The following is a 21,281-nucleotide window of genomic DNA, read 5'->3' on the forward strand; positions in this document are numbered from 1 at the left end:
CCCCTTGTTGTCCCACAAATCCAACTCTTCTGCAATCCTTTCCTCTCTATATCTAAAGTATAAAACGAGCTCGATCTTGTTTAAAAAGCAGTGACCATCAAGACAGAACACAAAGGCTTACAGCACCGTCAAGACTCAATGGTTGAAACCGTTTCCTCAGTCGCAAGTCGTGCCATCCCCTTACCACTATGTACCTCACAGAAACAGTACTTTCCCCTTCTCTCACAGAGGAAAATAAATTCTAGATTGGAAGGTAAAAAAGAACGGGGGGGCGGGGGGGGGGGGGGTGTGTTTGAAGCGGGTAAGCAGAAGCCTCAGCTCTGACCACGGAGGCGAACATGAGGTTTATCACTCACGACGCTGCTCCTGGATCCCACGCTGCCACCGGGAAGGCGAACTCACCCGGGAAAGTCGAGTTTCAGATTGATTTCTGCCCGAGGGAAGGAACCGCAGGGAGATCCTGCCTACGTCAGCTCCCCAGCCACATCCCCCACGGCGCCACACGAGCCTCCCCAGCTCGCGCGCTCCGTTTTGAGATGAAAAACAGCTAAAAAGGAGCTACAAGGCGCTGGCCCAAGGGCACCTCCTACCTGCCAGCTCTGCAGCCTCCTCAGAGGGGGGGGTCAGGCCCCAAGCCCCGGCGGTGGCCGATGACCCTGTGCCCGATCGCGGCTTTGTCTCGGAGCCGCGCGTGCCTCCCGCCCGCCGCCCCGCGAGCGCGTTCATCGCCGCAGCGGGGACCGAAGGCGGAAGCAACCGGCGGGACGCTCGCAGCCCCGGGACCGTTGTCCCGCAGGCGCCGGCACGGCGGGAGACGCGGCCCGGACGCGCCCGCCCTCCCCCGGGCAGCGGAGGGGCCGCCCCGGCCCCGACCCCCGACCCCCCCCGCCCCGGGCCGCCCTCCCCGCGCCGCGCCGGCGCCTGCGCTCTTGCGCCGCTCGCACTTGCGGTGAGAGCCCGGGGGAAGAGGCGCTGCCGGGGCCGCCTCGCCGTCCGGCGGCGGGGCCGGCGCTGCGGCTGCCGCGACACCAGCCCCGGCCCGGGCCGAGGGAGCTGCAGCCCCGCGGCCGGGAGGCCTCTCCCGGCGGGAGCGCCGCTGCGGGGCCCCGGAGGGGAGCGAGGTAACGCGGCGTCCGCCCGCGGGGCCTCCGGTCCCGCTCTCTGCGTCCCTGCCGCCGGGCCCGCTCCCCTTCCCTGGCCGCCCCGTGCCTTCGGAGAGCCGCCTGCCGGGGACGGCCGCGGCGGGGTGGAGGTGAGAGGGTTTCATCTCGGCGCTGCCGGGGGGGAGGCAGGGAGGGAGGGAGGGAGGGAGGGAAGTGCTTGACGGCCCTTGCCGTAACTGCAGACCGTGGGGGCTGGGAGCTGAACTGGGAAGCCGCAGCTTTCGGGACTTGTCACCTTGGCCGTGACGCCGTACTCGAGGTCACCTCGCCGGGAAGCGAGGGAGGGCAGAGCTGAATCGTTGGACTCGGAGATGCGGTTGTGTTTAACTGAAGCAAAATGACAATCAATGCCCCTGGTTGTGCTTTCTTACAGCACACAGTGGGTTTTCCTTAGGAGACCCCTCGCTGTTGAAAGCTGTGGGAACGGAGCCGATAGTTTTGAATTCAGGTGGCCTCTTAAGTGGCAAATAAGTATGTTCCATGGGAAGATAATGTTCTAGCTTTTGGCTTTGTAGGTGAGGTAAAAAATTCAGCTGTTGAGCTGCAGCAGGCACAGTTCTCTGTAGCTTCAGTAATGCCAGTGTCAGTAACCCTTGCTGCTTGTCGGCGTGGGTTTTGAGGGGAGATGGTATTTTACTTGGTATGAAGGACTCAACACTGTTTTACTGTCTGCAGTCACAATTTGATGCTCTGTTGACCATTCGCAGTGTGTTCAGAAGCGTTCTTAGCCTCACCTTCCTTCAGAGAAGTCCTCTCTGATGTCTCTGGTGTACCTACTGTTCTACGGTTTCCCAAACCTCAACCCAAATCAAAAGGCAGTACCTAGGAATCGTTCCCTTTTGGGTGGAGTTTCTAAACAGTTTTGTGTAGATGCCTCCAGCAAAGAAGATAAAAATAGTCATTTCAGTTTCTAGGTGCTTTGCCTGAAGTTTCTGCAAAGCTTTAAGCTCGCTCACATCAATCAGTGAGGCTTTAGAATTATCTCTTGTTTTATTTTGTTTTGTGGTTTTGTTTGGATTTTTTTAAACACAACTTTTCCTGTGTCCCTTGAAACAACTCTCCTGGTAGAGGTGGAGGGGGAAGGACTGGGAAAAGTCATGGCTCAGGGGTGACGTAGCCAGGCACGCTGCTGGATGCAAACTCTAACGGACCGAGGCCCGTGGACTGCAATTAGACAGCCCAAACTGCTACAGCCCCCAAAGGTGTTCCTGGTGCTTCTGAGTGTGGCTGTGCTCGAGGCAGGAGTGTTCGGCCTTCCTGTGAACCGCCAGTTGAGCCCTGTGTTTGAGGGTGCTGTAACACTGGGTAGTATGATGACTTGGGGAACTTTTCTGCCCAGTTAGAATCCCACAACTTTGCAAAGGCAGTAACTTTTGTATTTACGTCTTTTTTTACGAGGTGCTTGGTGGACGAGGAGAAGCTGAGCCTGGAAAGCTGTGGCTGAGCAACCCCGAGGCGATACTTACGGACTGGTCCCACGTGTGGGATTGGAGAGACGGGAGCAGGTCAGTTAACAAACACCTTCATCTCGGGGGGACATGAAACAAGCTTTTTTGGCAATGAAGGGGTATAGAAATGGCTAGCTTCATCTAGCTAGAGACAGGCTGATTCAAAGTGTGAAAGTCTCCTCGAAAACAAAGAACCCTGAAGTAGTGGAGAACTTGCTGTGCTTCAGAAGGTTTGGTTAAAATTTAGGCACTCACGAATAAGAACCTCTAAATACCTGTAGCCTGTGCACGTAAATACAACGTAGGCAGAGAAGTTTCTTGGAAAAGCTTTAGACCTCTACCGTGCTTTACCAGTTCAGCAGTGTCAGCAACTGGAGATTTTAAAAGCTCTGATTCTCAGATCAGAGTTCACGGTACAGGTTTCTGGGTGTGCGCTGTGTGTTTTATTCTGGCAGAAGAACAGGCCTGTATGCTGTGACCCCTGCGGTACCTTGTGGGTGTAGCTATCAGTACACCTTCAAGGTGAAGAGTGTGTGCATGTCCAGAGAACCCAGTTATTTCCAGGCCCACCCAGTTTCCTGGAGGATGGTGAGGACTGTGCAAGGACTGAGCTGTGAACGGAAGGAGTTTGCCATCAGCTGAAGTAAAGGTCTGCGGGGTTGTTTTGTGATTAGGAAAGATAATTGGCTGCTGGTCTTCCAGTTCCTCGAGCCCCTTGCTTCTGTCAGGAAAAAGGGCAGCTGTCTGGTACAAGACCAGTTGTGCTGGTGGGTTGCTGGGGAGGTGTTCAAACCAGGGCTCGCTTGCCAAGGGCAACGTCAGGTGGTGAAGAGGGAGACCCCCGGGTCCGAGTTGCCGGGGCCAGGAGCAGCAGTCGGTCTCTGCCCAGACTTCTGGAATGCCGTGGGGACAGGCTTGCTCGTGCCAGGCTGGGGTCTGTTAGATACAGCCTACGCTCAGCCACGGGGAGTGGAATTTCGGGGTGGGATTACTGTGCAGCACAGGGGGGCACAAATTCCTGTATTTTCATCTCCCCCTTTAGCGTAAGACTTAAGTTTTTACGTGGTGCTGACTCAGCAGCCTATTTCAGCAGCTTAGAATTAGGAAAGGTTGTTTCACAATTAAAGCCACTGAATTTCGTGCTGCTAGTCAGAAGCTGGAGATGTGAAGTAATTCAAATTCAGATGTTTCATGTGGCTGTAAATGATTCCTGGGTTGTCACCTGGGGGGTCAGTCTGTGGGTGCGGGGGTGGAGGCGGCACAGCAGGAGGTGTGTTCCTGTGGGGCGGGTGGCGAAGGGGTGAGCGTGCGAGGGGAGACCTCTGGGCGTAGTCACAAGGGAGACTTGTGCAGGACTTGCAAAGTGGGGGTTTTATGGTGGTCCTACGCTAGCGTGGTACAAGCTGCCTACAACGGCGGGCACTGGTGCTGCGCTGCAGAAGGGAACGTCCTAACCCCTGGCCCGTGTTGCCCCCGAGACTTCCTCATGTCACATCCCACTTCTTCGTTGCCCCTTCTCCATGGGCTCAGGGTTACAGTCTTCCCGTGTCTCAAGTGTGTTTCTGACCGTCAGAACAAATTTCTAATGGGTTTATTATTTAGGAAAATGAATGTAATACTTATTGTAGTTTACTCATGCATTAATTACCGAGTTGGAAAAAAAGCCGTGTTCTTTGAGATGTGAGCCATGTTCAGCGTCCTTGTTGTGATCCATTTTATACTCACGTTGTGTAATGCTGACCTTGGGGATGAAGGTATTTCTGCGTGTTTTATTGACTTACATCTTGAAAGTGAGGTGTTGATATGTACGTTAGATGTTAGGCAGGACAAAAACATAATAGAAAAGCACAGTAATGGTATCTTTCCCTCTCACCCAGTTATTATGGTAGAGCAAGTTTTTTTGTTGGGGTTTTGTTGTTGGTGGGTTGGGTTTTTTTGTATTTAGAATGGTCTGTCTGTTCCCTGTTTAGACACAGAGGCATGTGAGATGTTAAAGCTGTTGTGACCTGATGCATCTACAGCTCCAAATTAAGTGGATGAGTGGGTTAATTGATACAATATTGAAACAGAGGAACCTATTTTATTGTAGTTCTGATTTTGCATACATACGAGATATGATGTAATAATATTTGTGCAATGCATGAGTAAATATTCATTATTAAAAACTGTAGAGCCTGAGGTTGTCTGGCAGTTTCTTACATTGAGGTAAAATAAAGCTGGTTTTATAAATACTTGGTATCAACTATTTTGACTTTTAGGCTGTTTGAATTAGCTTTGTAGTACTGAGGCTTAATCATCTTTACTGTTAGGTGTAAATAGGAGCAGGAAAACTAACCCAGTTCTGCTGCGAGTATTATCTGTTCCTCTGTTTCCTACCACAGAAGTGGGTTTTTTACCCTCAGATTAATGTTCAGGTTGGAAGGGACCTCTAGAGATCATTTAGTTAGTCCAAGCGCCCTGCTCCCATCAGGGTCACCTAGACCAGCTCCAGGGATGGAAACGCCACAGCCTGTCTGGGTAAGTTCCAGTGTTTGACCACCCTCACAGAAAAACAAAACAAACAGCAAGGGAGGGGGGGGAACCATGAAAGAAAGAAACCAAACCCACCCAAAACTTCCTTTTTAAGTTTCTTGTGTTTCCAGTTGTGCCTGTTGCCTCTTGTCCGTTCACTGGGCACCACTTGGGTGAGTCAGACCCACTCTTTTTTACTGCTTCCCATCAGGTTTTTATACGCATCAATAAGATTCTTTCCCGCCACCCCCCGTCCTTCTTGAGGCTACAAAATCCTGGCTCACACAGCCTTCCCTTGTATGTCCGATGCTCCAAGCCCTTCATCGGGCTCCAGTATGTCCGTGTTTGCCTTGTACTGGGGAGCCTAGACCTGGGCCCAGCACTCCAGATGTGTCTCACCAGTGCTGAGCAGAGGGAAAGGGTCACGTCCCTCGACCTGCTGGTGCTCTTCCTAATGCAGCCCGGGACACTGTTGGCCGCCTTTGTGGCCGAGGCGCGTTGCTGGCTGCTTCACCCAGGACCCCGGGTCCTGTTCTGCAGAGCTGCTTTCCAGACAGTCTGCCTCCAGCCCGCAGTGAGGGACGGGGTTATTCCTCCCCGCGTGAGGACTTTGCATTTCCCCTTGTAGGGCTTCAGGAGATTCCTCTCTGCCCGTTTCTCCAACCTGCCGAGGTCCTGCTGAATGTCAGCACCACCCTCTGGTGTGTAAGGCACTCCTCCAAATGTTATCATCTGCAGACCTGCTGAGGTTACACCTGTTCGCTGTCCAGGCCGTTAATGAAGGTGTTCAGCAATACTGGCCTCAGTGTTGACCTCTGGAGCACCACTAGTGACTGGCCTCTGTGTTGCATTACCGCAAGGCTGCTTCTCCTCACTTCAGTTTCATTTCTCTCTCCGCTGCATAACAGCCAAATCTGATTTAGAGCTCTCCAGGGTGTGTTTTGTTGTTACCTCTTCCCTTTTTTAACATGCCGTCCTCTGGGGTGAACGTGTACGCGCTGCATTTCATTTCTGATTACAGCAAGGCTTGTTTTGTAGCTTTTAGAAAACTTTTATGTAGATATCTTGGGTATGGTATGACTAAAGTAATAGTGACAAATCCTGGGTCTGTATTTTCTGATTTTTGATGGTATGTATTACCTGAACAGAAAACACAGGAATGATCTAAAATAACTGAATATAAGTCGTCATTTGACTAAGAAGGTGTTCTGTACCAGAAATACAGTTTTAAATTGTCCCATGTTTTCTTTACTTCAGAAGAGTGGCATATGTTGTGCCTAAAGTAATTTAACTTGCCATGGTAATTCAGGTCATTCTTTATTATGTTCTTTTTTAATGGATGGTTCTTAAGGAATTTGTGCATTCACATGTATGTTTGTGAACCTGCAATGCCCATGCAGAGATGGATTTAGTACCTTTACAGTCTAGATTTCTGGTTTGAGTCTGGTGCTTGAAACACCTCCAAAACCCACCAACAAAACCACCCACCATAGGATAGGTGGGAAGAACAGACTAAAGCTCTGCTAAGCATTTAGAGGTTGTGCCAGCATGTCATGTTTTGGTGAGCTTGTGTTCTTATGCCAGCAGTTGGAAACCTAATCAAGGAAATACATAGTCGTTTTTAACCATGGCTATATTAGAGATGAAAGACTTAAGAACAGAAACCAGTTGTTTTAGACAGTGTAATGGTGGATAGTCCTCACTCCAAAAGAATTCTGTTCTCTATAAAAGGAGGAGTTAAAAGGTGTAGGAAGAGTGATATGTTACGAAAACAGATGGCATGGCAATATTGTTAGTCGTCATTTTGAAGTGGGGTTTTGTAGGAGGGATTGCCCGAGTGGACAAACAGGAGGAGGGGAGGATGTGTTGAAAGGAAGGCTGGGAGCGGAAAGGGAGATGCAGAGCATGTGAGGTGAGGTGGGGGGGAGGGTGGGGGTGGCTGGAGGAAGAGAGCGCTGAGAGCCAGGGCTGCAGAAAATGCTGACGTGGGAGTTGCAACAACAGGGACCAGTGATCCAAGGTGCTCCCTTTTGGTTTCGCTTGCTTTGGTTCACGGGGCTGACTCATCCCCTGGAATTTCTTATCTCCAGACTTGTGGAAGTAGGTGAAGTGTTAGGTGAGGTTGATTGCTCTGTGCAGTGGGAGAGAAGGAGAACAAAGTCCCCCTGGCTGAGAAGTGTCCAAGAGGTGTTGAACATAGTGGAGAACTACAGTGTTCTCGTGAGCACTGTGCAGTTTGTGAGCACGTTTTGTGTTGCCTGCTTTCGTGAAAATTTGGGTGGTTATATTTAGGTTAAGGGATGTGAAAATGTGAATAAAATGAATTCCAAATATCTAGTGTTCATCTTGCCCGTCTATCAGCAGAAATAAACTAAAACCAGCCAGACTTCAAGCCTGACTGCAGGGTGATGGGTGCACAAGAAAATACTTTTGCTGGCAGAGAAAGCTTGGTGGAGCTGCCTAATCTAGGTGCCTATGTGGCAGATTTAAAAAACAGAACAAAACACAAACACAGTGAGAAACAGGTCACTTCTTCAACTGATCATCTCTTCTTTAGGCTCAGGGGCCTTTCTGTAGCCTGTTTGTTTGTCATGTTCTTCAGTTGCTTCCATAAATACCTTACTTGTTTTGTGGGAGCTTGAGTTGTTGAAAGAAAACCTTAGCAACATCTGATTCTTTCCAAGGTAGTCTTCGGCTTTTTCAGAATGTCATTCTCTTGTGGAAACCACTAGCAATGCGATATTTTAATTTTATTAATAATCTGGTTTCTGTCAATAGTCATCTGTCTTGTAGTAAACCATTTAATTTCACTGGATGTTTGAATTCTGTAGTTTTTAAAGGTTGAGCGGTTCCATTTTTTTACTTGTAGTACCCTCATGACCAGGGACTTGGTATTTTGATGGCAGAACATTGACGGCGAGAGGCCGAAGCTTATACATTTGACAATAAAATTGTGGAGATAAAATGGTGATGGAAAAGTAACAGTAGATCAGAGTGGCGTTGGCCAAAGACCCTTTAGTAAGAAGTTGGTTTAGGAGAAACCTTGGCGACTAAGATTGCAGCGTAATGCTTTTATTATCTGAAGATAGATAATTTGGTGTAGAAGGGTCAGGAGAAGCACAAGTAATGCTTAAAACTGAGTAGGGCAAAACTTTGGCCGTTTTTACAGCTGCTTTGCAGCAGCCATCAGTTGAAACTGGAAGCTTGGTCATACAGTTGAATCTGCACCTGCCTCGAAGGTGGATGGCTGAGTTTTCAAATCCAGTAGCTTGCATTATTTTTCTTTTATGTTTTGTTAATAATCCTAGATGTTTCGTGGTGTGCAATAGTGAACAGGAGTTTCCTAGTGTGAGGGTTTGATGCAGCAGCCGTCACACGGCGTAAATGTTGCTTTCTGAAGCCGTCTGATTTCATTGGGCTTGTTTGGACAAAGGCACAGTGTGGCTATTTGTGAGTGCCTTTAGACTAGAAAGTCACTTAGAATTGTGGGGCAGGGGGAAGCAGAGGGGAAAGCCTGATGCGATTTATTTGCTGAGCTGAGGAGGGCTGGGGGGTGTTTTGGTTCGGGTTTTTTCTTCTGGAGGTCGACTCAGTCTGTTGTCCTCAAATGACTGAGTTCTTTGTTAGCCCTAATGGAGGTTTGAGCTGTTCTGGAGCTGAAAGTAGTTTACTGTTTCAGAGTATTTTGTGAGCTGCCTGTGGATGCTGCGATGAGTAACTAAAGAAGGGCAGGGGATTTTCTACCAGTTGTGTGTCCTGAAATACTGCACACACTGAAGCTCTGCAGAGGAATTCTGCTGTTTCAGCTCCTCAAACCAGGGTACTGCTAGCACTAGAGGTAGTGTATTCATGTGAGGATTATGTTCTGGAGTTGTCTGTGTTAACAGAGACCTTGATCCCTGGCTATTGACCAGTAGCAGCCACAATAACAGGATGAATGTGTCCAAAATGTCACATTTAAATATTTTTGTTAGCTCGCTGCTGTTGTAGGAAATCATGTATTAGATCTATCTTTTTGTTTTAAGACAGTTTCTTAATAGTTGAGACATGATTAAAATTTCAAGGGGCAATCCTTCCGTTGGGTGCAAGGAAGTTTGTCGGGAGATGATCTGCCTGGTCTGGCTCCATAACACCGAGAACTTGGTTTTTCAAAAGTATAGAATGATCACAATTCCTATAAAATCAGTGTATGTCTGGCTGCCTCCAGGAGTTCCACCCTTAATCCTTTTTTCCTAGAAATACGCTACAAATGTTTTTAGTTAGAAACAATAATTGGAGCCCTGCATTTTTCTAATGCATAATTGTCAAGGAGAGTTACTTATTTGTAGGAGAGAAGCAGCAGAACCCACGGTCTCATTTGTGAGTCGTGTATGGGCTTAAGTTTTTAGTTCTTCAGGATGGTAACTTTGAAGTGATTGCTGTTGTTCATGCAGTCATAACTTCAGGGTTTTGTCTCCCCCACAACTCCCCAGTTCATGTCCTGAACAGAGTTTTGTACCTCAAGACCTGAAAACCTCCTAATAGCAAGAGTAATCAAAAGGCTTGCCGTGTCAAACCCCTGCCCTTTTAAGCAATATCTCTGTTGTTGGGTGCTTTTACTGGAGTTATTTGAGATTGGATTAAACTCTCGCCAGAGGATGATTCCTTCACGTTGGCCTTTCCAGACTGTGTTCAGATTGAAAGCTGAGAATTGTGTGCAGAACCTTTGCAAAGGCTCTTGATTTTTTTCTTGCTTTTAATTCTACTCCTGCAAAGAAATTGTTTTCAGTGTTTATCGCACATACAGACTGCCTGACTGCCTTTGTGTCTGAGTGCCACGTATGCAGTTAGCAAATTATTTTTAAAAATTTAAAATATTTGAGCAATTCTTAATTTGGTATTTTAGATGTGGAATATAGAGCGAGGGATTGGATGACCTGTACAGGGTCGCGAGGGATTTGAAGGGGGGTTCGTCCTCCTTTTCTTGCCTTTAGGTGCCTTAATCACAAGACCATCATTTAAGATAACAGTGTGCAGCAGTGCTTCTAAGAAACCCTCACCAGATCTGTGCCTTTGTGCTGTAACGCTGTGTGCAGATTTGTACAGCTAAACTGATGGGCAATAGACTGGAAACAGGCGCTGTAGAATTGCATTGAAAAGTCATCAAACCAAAGGTGTTATTAAAAGGTTGTATTTTGAGGGGAGCCAAAGATGTCTGTGCTCATCAATTTCAGCTTGATTTCATTAAAGTTTATGCTTTTTTCATCATGTGTTAAGAACAACTTTGAGTATTCTGTACTGGTAAATGATTTCCAAGACTCACAGCATAGCATTTTGGTTTTTGAAGACTAAAGTTTTGACTGTGCTGTGTCTTGTAATGGTTTTGAACCGTATTCAGATACAAGTCTGCATACGTGCTGGTGCACTTCCACTTTCTGCAAGAACTTTTGGAAGGAGAGTCCCTGACACAGCTTAGCTCACACAGTTCCTTTCTTTTTTTTTTAAAAAAAAAAAAGCCAAACAAAGCCAAACCCTGGACAGGGAAACTTGGCAGACAGTCATATTGGAAAATAATAAACAGGCCTCTGCCAGGAGTGTTTGAATTTGTTACGTTTGTCTGGTCGGGACTCGTAGCTGCTTAGAAATCTCTGAATAGCAACAGAGGAGGCAGAGGAACAATTTTTCTACAGGCACAGGGTTGAAATGATTCTTATTTGGAAGTCTGCCTTTGTCATCAAAGAGCTAGAAATATAGTGGGGTTTTCTCTTAAAGGTGGTTTTTGTTTTGTTTTGTTTTCTGAAGAAATGAATATGAAGTTTGCTGGAGCATTCATTTTAGAACAGGACAGTGCAGAAACACCCCGGTGACACTGATGAATGAGTTTCTGACCAAAGCCACGACAAAATAAATAGCCTGACCTGTGGTTTTAGATCTCAAGGTCTTCTGGTGGTTTCGATGGCAATTCTTTTCTGCTTTTCCTAGAAATAAAGGAATTCTTTGTCTCTTAAAGGGCTAGAGCCCCAGGGATTTGAATGGCCAGCTTCTCTGTAGAGTTGCACAAGCCTTAGTCTTACTTTCCGTCAATAGGAGGTTTTCAGGTGGTTGTCCCAGCCCCAGCCATCGCTATTAATACTATGCTGTGGCGGTCACCTGTGTGAGAAGTTCCCGTTGGTTTGTGCTTTGCTCTCAATGCACTTTGTGTTTATTTTACTTTTGATATACTCAAGTTAATTGGCCAGGACTTGCAATAATCAGTCAAGTGTTGGCCTTAACTATGCAAAATACTTTTAAAGCACAGATTTTTATTCCTGGTTACAGTCTGTTTATTTCAGTTGTCCCAAGTGTTGGAATGACCACTGGAAGAGTAAGTGTTGACTGAAGAGCAGTCTGATGGTTAGGGTGTGAGAGTTCAGAGTTTGGTTTTTCCATCAATTTCTACTGAGGCTTTGGAAAATGCTTCTAATATCAATAAAAATGTCAAATGAAGTAAAGTCCTAATTTATAATTTGGCACAGTGCTGCACTGGTAATCTGATCTGAATGATTTGAATCTACTTTATAGCATTTTCCCTTCTTGGTCTAATTACAAATGAAAAGTAGATCCTTTTCTTCATCGTCCTGAACTTTGCTCTCAACACTTCCAGGTTCTTTTGTTCTGGATGCCTGAACAAGTTTGTGTGTGTCAGTTCTTTCTTAAACTCATTGTTAGTAACCTCATCGTTATTGTTCAAAGGATTGAATGAAACCTTTCTCTCAAAAGGACCGGGAGCCAGGACAGCAAAGTAATAAAATTGTCTAGAACAAAAGTGATGCCATTAGTACTGGAAATAAAATGCAAACACTTCCAAATCTGAAACACGAGAACGGGAATAGTCGTGTTCTGTGATACTGGTGTTCACAGAGAGTTTTCCAGTCTCAAACTAGAGCCTCTAGTTAAGTAGTACTCTGACTGCTTTACAAAACTGAGTGCGTCCTGACAACCTTTGTATTTTGAGTGAGAGACAGTTGCAACTTTATAGTTCAACAGCCCCAAAACATTTTACTAGCTAGTGATCTTTGTGGACTGTGAGTTCACTGCAGCGATAACTCTCCAACCGACCTCGGGGACAAAAAACTTGGAGGTATGATTTGTCAGTGTACTTCTGAACTTGTACAACTTCTTGATCTGTCTCCTGACACTGGATGATTAGCATGAAGTTGTTGCACGGCTTCAGAAAGACAGCCTGTCTTTTCAGTTCTTGGAAATGTCAGTGATAGTTTCTGAGGAAGACTTAAGTGCTCTTTTGAGGTGTGTCTTCACTAAGCAATGAGCAGTAGGGCTGTTGCAAAGTGTATCACACCGTTGACGTTAACACCCTGCGTGCTTTCGGATCTGGTCACGTCCAGTGACTTTAGGAAAAGTCATAGCTTGGCGTTCAAGTGCATTCCTTACTCAAGCTTGTCATGACGGGGCACGTAAGCTGACATAATGTGCCGGTAAAAGCTCTTAGAGCATCTCACTACAAAAAGTAGAATATACCACTAGAGGCACATGGCTGAACAAAACCAGTATGGAAGGTGCAGAATCACTGAATGGTGTTTTACAAGGTTCACCTGGGTCTTCAGATTTGGTTGTTAATCTTTGGAGTTCTCCATAGGGTAACCAGCTGCAAGGGTATCTAAACACACGGGTATAAAGCAAAGTCTGTTTTGAAAGAGATCGAGACAATCACTTCTCTGACAATGAACAGGAAAATATATTCAGTAGCTTCTAGTCCTCTCTTTTTTTCTTTTAGGGCTAGCTTCTACTATGCCAGTAGCTGTAGCATGGGAAAACAATGGTTTGGGCAGATTACCATGTGTGTATTCTGCCATCAGCGGAAAAAAAAGACCTAATTAATGCTTATTTCTGTAAGCCCTTGGATAAAAAGCACTAAAACCACTACAGAAAACCAACTAGTAGGGAATAAACTGGCTTCAAATGTTTACTTTGTAATAGCTTCATCAAAAGTTATATTCATATGCATAAAATGCATAAAACTACCTCTCATGGCTAATCTATAGTGTTATCCCCAAGTTTTACCTGTTACTGTGATAAGGAGACTTTGTCCTGTTCACTTACAAAGTGTAGAGTGTCCTGGGAGTTAAACGGATTGTATTTTGTTTAGTTTTATCCCCTCTCCATTGCACCTTCCTTTGGCAACTATTAATCCAAAAAGTCTCCAGTGTGCTTTATGGGTTTTGGTTTTTTCCAGATCTGTACTACCCCGGCTTTTGTACAGAAACCCTTAGTCCCCATGGACCTTTGAGTAACGCAGTGAGATGTCTGTGTTTTGTTTGGATGTTGTTATTTCAGGTGTCAGGTTGTACTGAGGAGCTTAAGGAAGTCCTGTGGGTATCTTAAATGTGGGAAGTCCTCTGTTCTTTATTAAAGCTCTGTTATTAAATATGGAGCCTTTAAACAGATAACAGATAAAAAGCGAGGACTTACTTTGATCCAACTAAATGATGATGATGGTGGTGGTTATTTTTTTTCTCAGTGCATTGGAAATGCAAGTTCTCTTCCATTCTTTAAGCAGTCATGTTGCTTTTGATGATCCATTCCACTCAAAGGCTTAATACAGTAAGATTTGAAATATTTGTAGTGAACTTGTGTAGCTATTTGATTCCTTTTTCTGAACATGGTGATCAGTAGCCATAAATTTTCATGACCTGAATCAATGAAGTTCTGTTGGTGGAACTTTGTGTGCAGATTTGTGTAATATATGCTGTTCCTTGCCATCTTCAATTTAAGCAGGATTTTGTGTAAAGCCAAACTTCTTAGAATAATAGCAGCAATCCCAGGGGACATAAAAGAAAGTATCTTGGGAACAGAGGTAGACCTGTGGTTTTGATTTTGTTTTCAAATGAGAACCAGTTCTGTAGTTGTAGTTGCCAGGAAACATTCAACACCAAAACCAAGTCAATCCAGTAACACACTGTCTGCTTGAGCTGTCAGAGAGCTTAAAACAATAGCTCTGAGGTATGAACTGACCCATTCTTAAAACTGTGCCAGTAGTCATCATAGAATCATGGAATCATTAGGCTGGAGTAGACCTCTAAGATCATCAAGTCCAACCGTTGACCTAACACCACCATGCGCACTAAGCCATGTCTAGAAGCACTACATCAACACGTTTTTTGAACACCTCCAAGGCTGGTGACTCCACCACTTCCCTCGGCAGCCTGTCCCAATGCTGGATAACCCTTTCGGTAAAGAAATTTATCCTGATGTCCAATCTAAACCTCCCTGGCGCAACATAGAAGAATCATTTTGGTTGGAAAAGACCTTTAAGATCATCAGGTCCAACCGTTATCCTAACACTACCAAGCCCACCACTAAACCAGGACCCTGAGCACCACATGGGTGCGTCTTTGAACACCTCCAGGGATAGTGACTCCACCACCTCCCTGGGCAGCCTGTTCCAATGTCTGACCACTCTTTCAGTAAAGAAAATTTTCCTCATGTCCAATCTAAACCTCCCCTGGCACAACTTGAGGACATTTCCTCTTGTCCTATGGCTTGTCACTTGGGACGAGAGACCGACCCCCACCTCACTCCAGCCTCCTTTCAGGCAGTTGCAGAGAACAGTAAGGTCTCCCCTCAGCCTCCTCTTCTCCAGACTAAACCACCCCAGCTCCCTCAGCTGCTCCCCATCAGACCTGCTCTCCAGAGCCCTCACCAGCTTCGCTGCCCTTCTCTGGACACGCTCCAGCACCTCCGTGTCTGTCTTGTCCTGAGGGGTCCAAAACCGCACCCAGCATTCGAGGGGCGGCCTCACCAGTGCCCAGTACAGGGGCACGATCACCTCCCTGCTCCTGCTGGCCACACCATGGCTGACACAGGCCAGGATGCTGTTGGCCGCCTTGCCCACCTGGGCACACTGCCGGCTCACGTTCAGCCGCCTGTCGACCAGCACCCCCAGGTCCCTCTCTGCCGGGCAGCTTCCCAGCCACTCCTCCCCAGCCTGTAGCACTGCTGGGGGTTGTTGTGGCCGAAGTGCAGGACCCGGCACTTGACCTTGTTGCAACTCGTGGAACTGGCCTTGGCCCAGCGATCCAGCCTGTCCAGATCCCTCTGTAGAGCTTCCCTGCCCTCCAGCAGATCGACACTCCCACCCAACGTGGTGTCATCTGCAAGCTCCCTGCGGGAGCACTCAATCCCCTCATCCAGCTCATCCATCAAGATGTGACACCAGAGCGGTCCCAATGCTGAGCCCTGGGGGACACCCCTTGTGACCGGCCGCCAGCTGGATTGAACTCCCTTCACCACCACTCTCTGTGCTTGGCCATCCAGCCAGTTTTTAGCCCAGCTTGGAGTGATGATCGGAAATGTCCGAGTACTTTACTGTGTCACTGTTCATTGAGATAGAAAGTAGGACCATATCTATATACATCTTGCATTCTGAAAAATGTAGAGCCCAGACAGGCTGATAGAGTCAATAACATGAGTAAAAGAACAGGTGTAGGTGGATATTAAACTAAACAGCTGCAAAGTCTTAGATTTGGAATTGTTTTTCTGAAGTAAGTATTGTAAAACTTTAGACTCACTGCTATAATTATTGTCAATTCAGGATGCTTCAGTTGCAGGGCGTACACATGTTAATTGGTGATGTTTAATAGTATTTATTGCCTTGAAGAAAAACTACCTTCACTTACCTTTTCTTTTGCTTCTTTGTTGTTGGGCTTAAGGTTAACTGTGATTGGATGGCTTGAACACTTGTCAGAATACCTTTGTGTAGAAACTGGAGTCAAATAAAAAAATCCAAAGCCAACTGAAAGACTAGACGAGGTCATAGGCTTTGAGCAGGGAGGTTGGACTAGATGGTCTGCAGAAGTTCCTTCCAACCTCGACTGTTCTGTCAATCTGTTCTGTGACAGAAGAACTGCATTTAATAAACCTGCCTTAACATAGGTTTATCCCAGTAATTTGTATTTCAGACTTTGTTCCTTGTTTTGTTGAAATTTTTTAACTCATTCTGTTTGTGATAAGTAGAGACACGGACAATTTAAAGTGTGAAAATCCAATGCAAATTTTATTATATTAGCAAGCGAACAAGAGCAAAGGCAGCGCTGGGCGGCCGGGGAGTCTGCGCTCCGCCAACGGCTCGCGCCTTCCCGCCTCGTGTAAGCACATTATATACAGTCTCATTTCCTGCATTCGCGATGTCGCAATCAGGTCGATACTCTGCGCATGTTCCTTCTGTTGCTGGGGGGTCTTTCTCTGCCTCCTGGTGGTCGTAAGGATGAAGGCTGAAGGTCCTCCTTGTTGCCCTGTGGGTGAACTTATGCAAGAATGTGACTACTCAACCCCCTCAGCTATGGGTACTGTTGACTTATGCAAGAATGTCCTTCGGTTGGGCTATCAAGCCTTGCGGGCACATAAATCTTCCATCCATACCTTCCCATACAGGTTTAATGAACAAAGCACAATATGTTACTTATTACAATCCCCCCTTTTTCTTTTGTCCATTATTTTGTTCATTGAACCGTTGCAGCTCTTGAGCACTCAAGACAAGGGTTTCTGCCAAATCAGGCTCATCGGATACCAATTCGTACTTCGCTCAAACAAGCATCAGGTGAGCGGCTTCTAAACGGTTCTTAACTATCGCGATAACTTTATTAAAAATACAAGGTCCAAATGCAAGCGTTAAAGTGAGCAGTATTAATGGTCCCGCCAATGTTGACAATAAAGTAGTAGGCCAAGGAGAATGGTTAAACCATGATTCGTACCAACTTTGTTGGGATTCTCGCTCTCTCCTTCGTTGTTCCAACCCCTTTCTTAGCTCTGCCATTGTGTCCCGTACTATTCCGGTATGATCTGCATACACACAGCACTCTTCCTTTAAAGCTGCACACAATCCCCCTTGCTGCAAGAATAATAAATCCAAGCCGCGTCTATTCTGAAGCACCACTTCTGATAGTGATCTTAGTGATTTTTCCAATGCGTCTATCGATTTTTCTATTCTGCTCAAATCCTCATCCACTGCTACTCTAAGTGACTTAAATTCAGCTTGTTGATTAATAGAGAGGTTATCCCTGTGGTCGCTCCGGTTCCTCCAATTGTAAGGAGGGCGGCTATGGTCAGAGCTGTAAACGGTTCCCTCCTAGCAAAATGGTGCTCGGGGGTGGTTTGATAATTGTAGACAAACTCATTTGAGTGATATACAATTTTTGGAATTATTGCTACTTGTATGCAATAATCTTTGCTTTTATTAACATTTCGGAGGCTCAAGCAAGGTGTTACTCCGATGCTTGAGCACACCCATTTTGTGTTTGCCGCTGGTATTAACCAATCCGCAGGAGCTTCCTTTGTGAGTGAAATACTTACATTACACAAATGTTGTTTTGTGGGTGGAATTGTCCCAACGCACCGTCCTTTTCCCGTTACTTGTTCCAAGGTGAGACCTTGGACCTGATCCTTTCCTTTTTCTCCATAAACATTGTGCAGGGTTTGTCCCATTTACCTGCCTAGCCTTGGATGTAATTCCTACAGCCTCGTAAAAGGGCGGTTTAATGCTATAGCATAGCCAGCAGGAGCTGGTTATTTGCGGGTTAGTCTTATTTAGTATTCGGTAGCTAGCTTGTATCACTTTCCATAGGGTATTTCCTTCTAAGTTTTCTTCTTCTGAGATAGTTATACCAGAGTGAGTATTATTACCAGTAAACTAAGTATCATTGCTTATACCAGAGTGAGTATTATTACCAGTAAACTGGGTATCATTGCTAGTTTCAGTATCATTCGCGGGTCCCAGAGTTTGTTCATGTGTTAGCACGGGATTTGGTCCAATTGGTTCCGGATCATTTGGAATGGTCTCTTTTTTTATTAGTATCAGTCCTCCTCTATCAGTTCCCTGTTCCCAATAACGCATTCCCCAAGTTTTTCCCACAAACCATGTAGGGTTCTGGTCTTGAGAAATATTCATGTATACAAACTGGCAATTTCCAGACAATAGTATACCACCAGAACTATCATGCTGAGGGGGTGCACATCCCACCGGTCCCCATGTTACTGTAATAAACTTGTCATTCCCTCCCCCGGGAGCCCAGTCCGATGCTATGGCTTCACAACCCCAGTATGTGCAATAATAATGTCCTGGTGAATTACAATAGGTCCTTCCTGGATTTGAACTAGGGCAAAAATAAAACCCTTTCAGGTTTAAGCATGGTTGTATTGGCACGAGTTGGCACAATGTGGGAGTAAAACTGGGAGGTCCAGAGACTATTTTTGTCTGTACTACAGCTTGGTCTTCCCATCTAAACAGGGTCCATTTAAAAGGTTCATGCGCGTACGGCTCACAAACAGGGATGCATAATACTACCCAGATTGCCCCTATAAATACGTATCGGGAAAAGTGGTGGTTTTTGTAATATACCAATTGCTTATTCCTACCCCGATTTGATACCCGTCCCCGATTTTTGTCGTTTGCACTCCAGGGCTTCGCCTTTTCGCTACCATCCTTGAGGCAGGATCTCAAGCACTGCTTTACGGTCCCAATCGTTGGGTTCATTCCTCCATAGTCTTTTACTCCTCTGCCTCGCTCGTCGACTCGGTTGCTTCGAGCCACGAGGGGTACCATCTTCTCGGCAGCAGAGGAATTCTTCAGGAGGACTCGTGCTTACTTTAGCCACTTGCCTCAGGATGTATGAACTCCAGTTGGTATCTTTAACTTGGGGTGCGTTGCACTTCACCCCTTTCAGGAACTTCCGGCACTGCCCTCTTACTATTTCAGCGACAAAAGGAATTGGTTCATTCGAATGGTAACAATAATTTTCGGGCCGAATTCCTTTCGCAAATATCTCCCACCATTCCTCTGATTCAAGAATAATCTCTCCCTGTGATTCTTTTAATTTTAATGCCAATTCTGTGAGTTCCCTTTCCCACTCCCAGCAGATCCGGCAGACACTCTTTGGGGTCTTCCGTTTCGGCAATGGGCCCACCACCGTTCCCGACACACCTTACACACAAAGCACACGAATGGGTAACAGTTAATATACCACACTTGATTTCAGCATCTACATGCCCATCTTCAGTCAGAATTGGATTCTCACTATATTCAATTTTAAAGGTGTTCATTCAGGTCCTTTGAAATTTTATTTTTAGGTCCCCGGGTACACTGGTCACTTGCCACTGTTGATTCTTTACGGGTCCTTTGATTCGGCTGGCGTGAGTCCACCCTCTTTCAGCTGTTCGTATGGAGGTTTCTGTAGTAAGTAAAATAGGATAAGGCCCTTCCCACTATGGGGTTAGTAAGGTCTCTTTACTTTCAGGTCCCAGCTGGCTGAGTAAAATATACGGATTTGCCACAACTGGGAACCTTGCAAGTGTTCTTTTGTTAATTTCCCATAGGTCATGGACTAATCTATAGGACCCATCAGTTTTCTTTACGGGTAAGATGGGTGTATTGAAGGGAGACATGCATGGTTCCAGTAGCCTTGGTTTAATTAATCTTTCAATCTCTGGTTTCAACCCCATCCTGCCTTCTCGTGAGATTGGGTATTGGTTTATTTTTATTGGAATTTCCGGATCCTTGATAGTTACAGTGAAGGGTGGGATATCTAATTTGCCCACTGTCTCCGGAGTGTACCAAACCTCGGGGTTAATTTTTACTTCATCCTCACTCCTAAGGGGACATAATTTTACTTGCATCTCATTATTTTTAACTTCCAAATTAATGCCCAGTGTGATGATCATATCTCGTCCCAATAGGTTATAATCTGCTTCTGGGACCAACAATAGGGATCCCACCCCAAATTTAGATTCCATTTCAAAAAGAACGTCTTTTATTACTGGAACCCCGAAAGGCTCTCCTTTTGCTCCAATTACTTGCATTGTCTCCGGGGACAAGTGACATCCCCGGGGTAATTCTTGTACTGTGGACCTTTCGGCCCCGGAGTCCACAAGGAACTCGATTTCTTGTTGCTGGGGACTTACTTTAATTTTTATCAAGGGCTCGGTCTTACGTCTAGCCCCCAGCAAATAGAGCCCCTGACACCCCTAATCCTCCTTGAATATTTTCTCATCCTGCAGCCGCTTTCTGCATTCCCTTCTCATATGACCCTTCCTCCCACAATAATAACACCCTACGTCCTTTCTCCTTGTTCCTTCCACCCCGGGTCCTGGGTCCGTTTTGTGAGTCGATCTAATCCCACCTCCACATTGTCCTTCCCGAGCCACTGCTACCATCACCTTTGCCTGCTTCTTAAACCTCTCGTCTTTCCTTCTGACAAACACCTTCTGTGCCTCCCTCAATAGCCCGTCCAAACCTCTGTTCTGCCAATCATCTATCTTCTCAGTTTTTCTTTTAATATCTTCCCATGCGTTTGCTACAAATTGCATTTTCAGCAGGGCCTGCCCCTCCTGAGTGTCTACATTCAGACTGGAATACATTTGGAGACTCTTTCGTAGTCTCTCTAACCATTTAGTGGGCGACTCATCTGCTTCTTGATATTCCTTGAAAGCTTTATTAATTCTTCCTCTCTATTCTTCCTCCCTCGGTAGCCACCCCCCTTTTCTTTTAAAGGGTATAAATTTACCCTAGTGTCGGCCACCATCCACAGACTGGCATATTCACTTTCTTCCAAATTAAATGGTTCCTTTGAGTTAACATAAATGTTTAGCGCCTGACATATCCAATCCTCAAATGATCCAAAAACAGGCCAATACAGATGGTCTCCTCGAATCTGTTTTCCGCCCCAGACCTCTATGCAATAATGGATCATTTTTACCTTATCCTTTCCCTGCCTAGAGGGAAAGTTATCCCAGTGTTTCAACATCAGCCCTAGGGGACTATCGGGCGGTATTTGGGGCAATTTCACATGGGGCCCCTCTCCCATGGGCTCAAAGGGCTTGCTTTTCCTTTGTCCCATCTTCTGAGGCACTCACACACACACCCCAACCGCTTCCCTCGTTTGGGGCTCGCTCCCTCGCGGGCTACGAGAAACGCACTACTAGAGGGTCCGCACTCACTTCGCCCTGGCAGGACGTCTCATACACCGTGCCCCAGGATACCCAACCCAAACCGAACGGATTCCCGGCCTATACTCACGCGTCCTGCGTCTTCGTTCGGAGCTTCGTGCACAAAGATTACAGGGTTACCGGTTCTCCTTTGCTCAGTGTTCAATTTAGGTTCGTCGGTCGAGACAGAAGCGACCTGAGGGCT

This window comes from Leptosomus discolor, unplaced genomic scaffold, assembly GCF_034619465.1.
Source record: "Leptosomus discolor isolate bLepDis1 unplaced genomic scaffold, bLepDis1.hap2 HAP2_SCAFFOLD_78, whole genome shotgun sequence".
Classification (NCBI taxonomy): Eukaryota; Metazoa; Chordata; class Aves; order Leptosomiformes; family Leptosomidae; genus Leptosomus; species Leptosomus discolor.